Raw genomic sequence first — 8650 nt, 5'->3', positions numbered from 1 at the left:
TTATATAACAGACATCATATTGGCATTCTTTCATGTTTATCCCAAAGTCTCAATCCTGATATATTTCAAAGGAAAAATCTCTTCACCAAGGGAGTAGTTATAATAAGAATAGCAATCAAAACTGCACTCAAGCTAGCCAAGGAAATCTTTTCTTTGTCAAAAGTCACATTTCCTTAAATATGGAAGGCATGAAGCAAACAAAAGTTGGTAACTCGCCCTACAATCTTTTTTTTTCCTGATATGCTTTTCTTCTTTTTGAATCTCCCTCATTTCTCTCTGTTATTTTACTTTTTCACTTTTTCCCTTCTGAGACTCAACTCAGCAAAGCCTTTCTCTGCCAAGGAATAGTTGTCTGTCAAAGATCTGAACTGCAACCAGGCAAAAGGCCGTGGGGAACCAACCTTCCATGTTGCCCATCTTGCAATAATCTTGATTTATAACAAACCCACTCACTTAGAATAAGAAACAGCAACACGTTTCCTTACATATTAAAATATAATGCATGCTCCTTTATAAAAAAAGAAAAATAATTGCCCAAGGAGGGAGGATTTGGAGCTGTTCCAAGTCTTAACTCATTTATCTCCAACAACTTTTTTGTTCCAAATGCTCCCATGGAGGTTTTCAGTTTGATTAGTATTCTGAAAGGAACCTTTCAGATTTGGGAATCACTAGCAAAACTCTGCAATAAAAGGCTTTCCAGTGCCACCTATTGTCAGATTTGTTCTCTATTTAATTACCTTTAGCACAGGAATATTGTCTGTATGATATTTGTTGCCCCACAAAGCATCTGTAAAATGCAGACATACTCAAAAGGAAGAGGCTGACAATAATCTATTTATTAGACATATCAAAAGATAGGAGTTATCAGTTCCTGGAAATAACTATGCGGGCTATTGAACAAACTTTAACAATCTTCACCTTTCCAGGCCCAAGCTGAAAGTGAGAACTCCATTATGGAGTTGTCAGTTTAAGGGAAAATGTTTATTACAAGAATCTCTCATATAATTCTCATAGTTCTAATCTTCTAGGGCAAGACATAGACGTTTATAGGTATCTTCTGTTTTGCTCTTCTTGAATTCCTCCATAAGTTCTTTTATAACTCTTCAACATGCATGGCATCAAATCAGGGGTAACTATAGAGTGGTCAAAAAAGGCAAGATGACCTTTCGGCCAAAATCCTTTCCCTTTTCTACATGCATTGTACATGCCATCTTAATGTAAACAAGGACTGAGGATTAGATCTGGCAGTTAAGTCACTTTTTTTACACACTCACTCACCCTTTCAAGGGCACCCTTGCATTATACACAAGAAATCAAAATTTGGTTGTCATCTTCAAATGCCTGACATAATTTAAGTTATGTGAAGGCAGATTCCTGATGCATCATCTTCTTCTTCTTCTTCTTTTAACAACCCCATAATCCCTTGCAGGGTGAGTCTGGGCAACTGAGTGGAGCTATCAGAGTGTTTTAATGGCCAGGTGCCCTTCCTGTCGCCAATGCGGAATTTTGTTCAGCAGATATATTCTCAATGTGCCCAAAGAGAGAAATATCTGCCTCTACCTAGCATTGAACTCGCAGCCTCCTGATTGTGAGGTGAGAACTCCACTTCTAGGCCACCACGCCATTCCAGATTCCTGATGTGTGTTTGGGAAAAATACCCAAACAGTCATCAGGATAATAAGATAGTAAGCCTGCATGATAGTGCAATGAACTAGAGAGGATTAAGTGTATCAGAAGTACATGGAGAGAGAGAGATAAAGTCTTTAGATTTGTTTTTTTTTTTTATGAAATCTGTATTCTATTCATTCAGGAGTTTCTCCCTCCCCCCCCCACCCCACACACACATGAATAACACTGTGAGGTAAGTTGGACTGAGGGAGAGTGATTAGCCCAAAGTCAATCAGGGAGCTTCTGAACCAGGGGTGAAATGCTCGCGGTACCAGTAGCAATAGCTGCCAGTGATTCGGAGAAACGGTAGCAATGGCGGCACAAGGCTCCGCCCACCCACCCAGTCATTGTTACTTCCTGGTTTTAACCAGGAAGTAAACTGTTTATACCCTCTGCGCATGCGCAGAAGGGTTTGCGCATGTGCAGAGAGTCCAAGCATATATGTGACACGCATGAGTGAGTGAAGCATGCACACGTGTGGCATGTGCACTTCCAAACCGGTTGGGAAGGTAAGTAGATTTCAACCCTGTTCTGAACCAAGATAAATGAAAACTGAGATTTTCTGACTCCTAGTCCACATCCTAAACACTACATCACACTGTATCTTAATATTTGGAAGATGTTTCAGATTAACAATGGCAATAATGTGATAAATTAGATATTATGATAAATTGGAGTCAAGCTAAAGTCAAATGAAAGCTTCCATTCTCTTTGAGAATAGGTAAACTTGTTAAGAGTTTAGCTTTTGAAGAGTTGCCATGAAACCCAGATGTATAGGATGTTGCAAGGAGTCGCAGACCCCAGAGCAGGCCAACAGAAATGTATACTTGGTGAAAACTGAAATTTCAAATCTTCATGTTCATGCAAAATTCCACTTTGTGCAAATGTGAAATGGGGGCTACCTAGGTTTGGACTGCAGGGTGCCTTTTTTTATAGCTGCCCCTCTCTTTGGGAATTCCAGGTCAAGTCAGCACAAATGCATTGCATTTAACCCTAACCCTAACCTACACTATTTCAGATAAGTGACTGTCTAGTCTCTTTTTAAAAACCTCAGAGACTAGACAGTCACTTATCCGAAATAGTATAGGTTCTCCTGCTTGAAATGGGGCTGGACTAGAAGACCTCCAAGGTCCCTTCCAGCTCTAATCTGTTCTAAGGTTACATCTCCTTCCTGAAGTAGATGATTGGGCATCATTCAGCTGTGTGAATTTCAGCTCTCAGAAATACATTTAGTGCCCATGCTATCTAAGGGGCTTAAAGCCACATTGAAATTGCATTGCATTGAAGAAATCTTCAGTCTATGACGTGATCATCTCCTAACCATTTGTTTATACTTTTTGTCTATTAGAACTTATCTTTGGCCACTGTATCCCAATAATATTTTTTTTAAAGGAAAGTAAATAAAAAGTCTTCATTTTTAAGAATTATAGGCTACTCTAATTGCAATAATAGCAGCAAGTGATTAATTACCATTCAAAGAATCCTAATTTTAAGAAAGAATCATTTGCAGTGCTTTTAGCTATTCATCTTATTCATCAGATCACATTTTGGACTAGGTTTGCTTTTTTTTATTAGATCAGAATCAAGAAAAGAGTAGTTCTGATTATTTTTATGGTGGGTCAGAACTGTCACTTCCGGAAGACATATGTCTCTTTTATTGCATCGAATGAGATTTATTCTTCTGGCCTCACAAGCTTCTTTCACATATTATTACATTTTTCTTAAGTGACATTAATGGACGCAGGGCTGATATAAGCCCTATTCAGCCATTCCTGTTACATGTAACATCTGGTAAGGAATCTGCCAATTTGAAAGTAGCTCTAGGGCATCTGTGCTTCCAGGACATCAATAGTGTTGGAGAATTGATCTGATTCATTTTCAAGTCTAACTTGGTTGACTTGATTGATTGGTGGTTATGTAGTTGGTTGGTTGTGACTCCCTTTCCCCATTAGAAAAAAACTCTTGCCTCACTTCATCCACCAGCCCTCTGAGTAGCCCAAATAAAGGCGTGTATGAAACTGATCAAGAGTTTTTCCCTTTCCTTCAGTGCAGGACACAGAGATGTACAAATTGTCAGGCTATTGCATTTTTCTTTCATTTTTTTTTTCTTTCTTTCTGTTTTCTGTTCAGGGGTAGAGGAAGGCAGTTGCTGTAGGGCCTGGACAGCATAGAGCAGCTGTCTCCAACCCCGGGGCTTTGGCCCACTACTGAGCCGTGGCCTCTTTGGAACTGGGCCACGTGAGCAGCGGGTGGGCATGTGCGTGCATGCAAAGCTCGCCTTGCACGAGCGGTAGCCACTGGCGCTCGAGGGTGATATTCCCCTTGTGCAATTGGTGGCCGCTTTGCATTCATGCATAAAGCTCCCTTTGCAACAGTGGCAGCCACTTGCCCTCAAGCGCAAAGCTCCCCTCATCAAGCAATGGCCACTTGCCCTCCCGCATGAAGCTCCTGCCTGCCACTCATAGGGAACTATCCCTTCTCTTCCCCCCGAGGCCACCAGGCCTGAAAGGTTGGGGACAGCTGGCATAGAGTGGGGCCTTTTAACTCCTTGTTCAGGTCAGCAGAAGTAAAGACAGTTCTAGATTACTGTCCAGTGAAGAAAGACATCAGTGGCAGATGGAAGCACCTTAATCTTTAAGCATGATCAGGAGGGGCCCAGTATACTAGGTTCATCTCTTGGCCATCATTCTTGGCCTCTTCTGCAGATGGAAAGGGATCACTTTTTCTATCACAGTTTATCTCCAAATTATAATCATGGATTCCCAGAATTTGGAATTGGAAGAGAGCCTGAAGAAAACATTCCTTTGTAGACAGTTATATTCTTCATATAGAGAGTGAAGATGATGGAGGTAACATGTCTACCTCTTCATTCCCTCCTCAGGGTCAACACGCAAGAGATAATTCTGCTATACTGGCCACTTGTGTAAAAATACAGTACAAATAAAGCTTGCTGTGTATATTTAAGTATTCACAGACAGGCACATGCAAGCCCTGCTTTGTTTCTCTTTATGTGACTGTGAAAGTCACTGGGCCCATATAGTGATTCATTGACCACATGATGGAGCTATCTTCACACAGCTTCATTTTAGGAGGCCATTATGCCCTTGACATACTTGTGTGAATGAGATTTTAGGATCAAATCATATGATATTCTCATCAATAGATACTTATTTAAAACAGTTACCTGCATTATTTTAAAACAACTGCAGCAGCACATTGACACTAGTGGATAGACCAACTAATGATATGTGTTTCTACTATTCAATAACATCCTATATCCCTGATGTCTAAACCTCCTTGTAAAACAGTTTGAAGTCATGAGTCAGTTCTCCCGAGAAAGCTTTTTCAGCAGTTTTTCCTTGGCAATTGTAATGCATTCGTCTAGTATCACTTACAGATACCACATTAAATAATTGCAGAAATTACTTTTTGCAGTCCTGAAAGTATCCATCAATCATCACCTAGTTTATAGGCATTATATGGCATAGCTCTCCTGCTATATAAAGACCTTTTTGTCACATTTACTCTTCTAATATGCAATCCACAGACTTCTTGGGAGGATTATATAGGAAGTACAAAAAGTTGAGTTACAGGTCTGCTAATTGGAGCCAAGCACAATTGGTATTTCAAATAACTTTAAAGAGCTACACTCACTCTTGATCTCTTTCAGTGTTCAGTTCAAAGTATTTTGATAGCTTGGAACCAAAGTGTTAAAGGATTGCTTATCAATCTACCTGAATTGTGCAGGCACAGTAGTTTGAGAGGTCCTCACTAGTGAGTTAGAATAGAATAACAGAGTTGGAAGACCTTGGAGGTCTTCTAGTCCAACTCACTACTTAGGCAGGAAACCCTATATTTCAGACAAATGGTTGTCCAACATCTTCTTAAAAACTTCCAGTGTTGGAGCATTCACAACTTCTGGAGGCAAGTTGTTCCACTGATTAATTGTTCTAGCTGTCAGGGAAAAAATTTTTTAGTTCTAGGTTGCTTCTCTCCTTAATTAGTTTCCATCCATTGTTTCTTGCCTTGCCCTCGAGTGCTTTGGAGAATAGCTTGACTCCCTCTTCTTTGTGGCAAGGTGTTCTTGTTATGGGCAGGGAGTTTGACTAGAAAATCTCCAAGTCCCTTTCAACCCTATTATTCTATGTTCTAATTGCAAATAGCCATCCTTTGATGTCCTCTAAACCATCCTGCTAGATAAATCATTTCTCCCCACCTCTCCCCCCCTCCCCAAAAAAAGGAATGGGGATTCTAGTTTTAGGTGCATGGGCTGGATCAAACTAATAATTCACAAGATATTCAATGTTTCCATATTAAATTGCAACATTCTGCTTCCCATTGTTTATATTAGGCTGTTTATGACACAAAGGTTTCAGCAGGTGGCAGCACCTGACTAACCTTGTTTGGTCCAGAAGTTAAGCAGAACCATATCTGTTAGGACTTGGATGAAGGCCACCTGGGGGAAACCAGAACTCTACCTTAGAATTCTGTGGAATCTTTGAAAGATGACCTTCTTTTGCAAGAGGACAATGACAAATCACTTCTATATTGTTGCATGGTTGTATCCATGTAGTTACCACAAGTTAAGTTTGACAAAGATGTGTTTTTAACTTTAGCATATGCAGATTGAGGAACCAGACTAACTACAAATGCTTAGTTGAATAATTTGACGAAGGGAGTGGGATAAAGGCATATTGTTTTATGCCATCAGTTGTATCACCAAGGAAGAATCAAGATATTCTTTTGTTGTCAGTCTCTCCATATATATTGCAAGAGGATAGATTCATAGCTTGAAAGTATTCTCAAAAAAGAATAAATGTACAGCAATCTGTCCATTGGTAATATTGATATGAGATAGCGAAAGCACTGAATCACAAGAAATCCTGTGAAGGAAAAGTTGATCCTGCTTTTGTTTCTTAGATGCAGTTTGTACAATTTAAGGATGTGATCCAAGGTCAGCATTATTTCTGGAGAAATTCCAAAAATTTATTGGTTTCAGTCTTTTCCTTAACCTGGTTACAACATCAATATCTTCTCAAAAGTGGAGATGCCGTAAGATTCTGAGAGAGCTATGGGATAGAATGGGAGATAATAATAATAATAATAATAATAATAATAATAATAATAATAATAATAATAATAATAGCAACAACAACAACAACAACAACAACAACAACAACAACAACAACTTTATTGTCATTGTACGTGTATACACAGTATACCCATACAACAAAATTCACTTAACACCCAAGACCAGGTCCAACACACATAACAATCCCCAAACACACCCCCACAAATTCCCCACCCCTAAACCACCCAAACATCCACACAACAGACCAAGTAATGCTGTCCAACAGCTCACTGATGTTCCTTGTTGAGTGCAATTATAGCTGTGGGATAAAAACTATTCAGAAAATGTGTGGTCTGAGTTTTAATTGTTCTATATCTTCTGCCAGAAGGCAACAGTCCAAAAAGATTATAAGCAGGATGGGAAGAGTCTCTGAGAATGGTATGCAACTTCCTCAAACAGCGAGATCCAAAGATGTCGTCCAGGGCTGATAGCTGGAGTCCGATGATATTCTGGGCAGTTTTAATGATTCTCTGTAGAGCTTTTCTGTCCACTACAGAGCTGCTCCCATACCATGCAAGAATGCCGTATGTCAGGACACTCTCAATGGTGCTGCAATAGTAGGACAGAAGTAGATGCTGAGATAGATTTATCTTCCTGAGATGAGATGAGATGAGATGAGATGAGATGAGATGAGATGAGATGAGATGAGATGAGATGAGATGAGATGAGATGAGATGAGATGAGATGAGATGAGATGAGATGAGCGTAGTCATGCTGGTTAAGTGGTGGGCTTGTGGAGAAAAAGGAGTGGTAACTGAGAAAGGAAATTGAAGAAAAGGAAAGAAAAGAAAATGGAAGAAACAGAGCATGTACATGGAGCTTAGTAGGCAGCAAGAGAAGGAATGGGGAGGCAAAGGTAGGGAAAAAGTGTACAGAAAAAAGATAAAATAAGGCAGAAAAAAATGAGGAAAAATGACACTGGGGGAAACAGAGAGGTGGTACCAACAATTAAATTGAAATGTACATATTCAATTGTCACAAAAAACTTTCCTTAGTTGGTAAATCTTGGATAAAGGCTACTAAAATGATGTCAGTAATTGGATCAGTGGCTGAAAAATAGTTCATAGAGTTGTGCAGGTGCAAAGAACAATGCAAGCAGCAAAAAGTATTAAAATTCAGGAACTGATATTAGCGAATAGGTTTCAAGTGCAGTTACTGATTGTGAGTCCACAAGTGAGAATGTGACTTTGTGTAAGCAATCCCAGAAGAAAAGTATAAATTGGAAATAAGAAATCAGTGTAATGGCCCCATTGGATCCTGATTTGGAGGAGGAGGAAGATTTAGAACCAGGACCATCCGACAGGGATGGCACAGCTCCCCTGGAATGTTTGGAGAGATCAAATGTCCTAGACCCCTCAGGCATTGAGGGAGGGGGTCAACCAGTCGGGGAGTTGCCTGCCCTCACAGACACATGGGGATCACCTGCACATAGGCGGTGCTATTGACATCTGATGAAGAACAGCAGCCTCCCCCATTCGATCCAAGGGCACAGAGAGTAGAGTGGAGGCAAGCTCAAAGGAGGTCAAAGGAGGTCTGTGAGGCTGCTCGGGAGAAGGTCTCCCCCATCCCTCACAAGGAACACAAGGATTTGGTTAACTTAAGGAGAAGCCTGGGGAGCTTGTTTTTGTCGGGAACAATTGTTTTGCTTTGGCATACACTTCCTCCGCCTTGGAAAAACTCTTGATTCCGTTTCTGCCTGTGGAATTTGACCCTTGCTTGTGGACTCTTGCCCTTGCCCTGTGGACCTGAAATCTTGTATATGACTTATGCACCCAAAAATGAGGTGCTTTGGGGACTTGCACCATATTTTTAGACTTCCTCTCTGCCTTTGTGATTTGACTCTGGTGATTA

Source organism: Pituophis catenifer, unplaced genomic scaffold, assembly GCF_029215685.1.
Source record: "Pituophis catenifer annectens isolate HBS135680 unplaced genomic scaffold, rPitCat1.0.hap2 SCAF_2, whole genome shotgun sequence".
Lineage (NCBI taxonomy): Eukaryota > Metazoa > Chordata > Lepidosauria > Squamata > Colubridae > Pituophis > Pituophis catenifer.
This window is presented reverse-complemented; position numbering follows the sequence as displayed.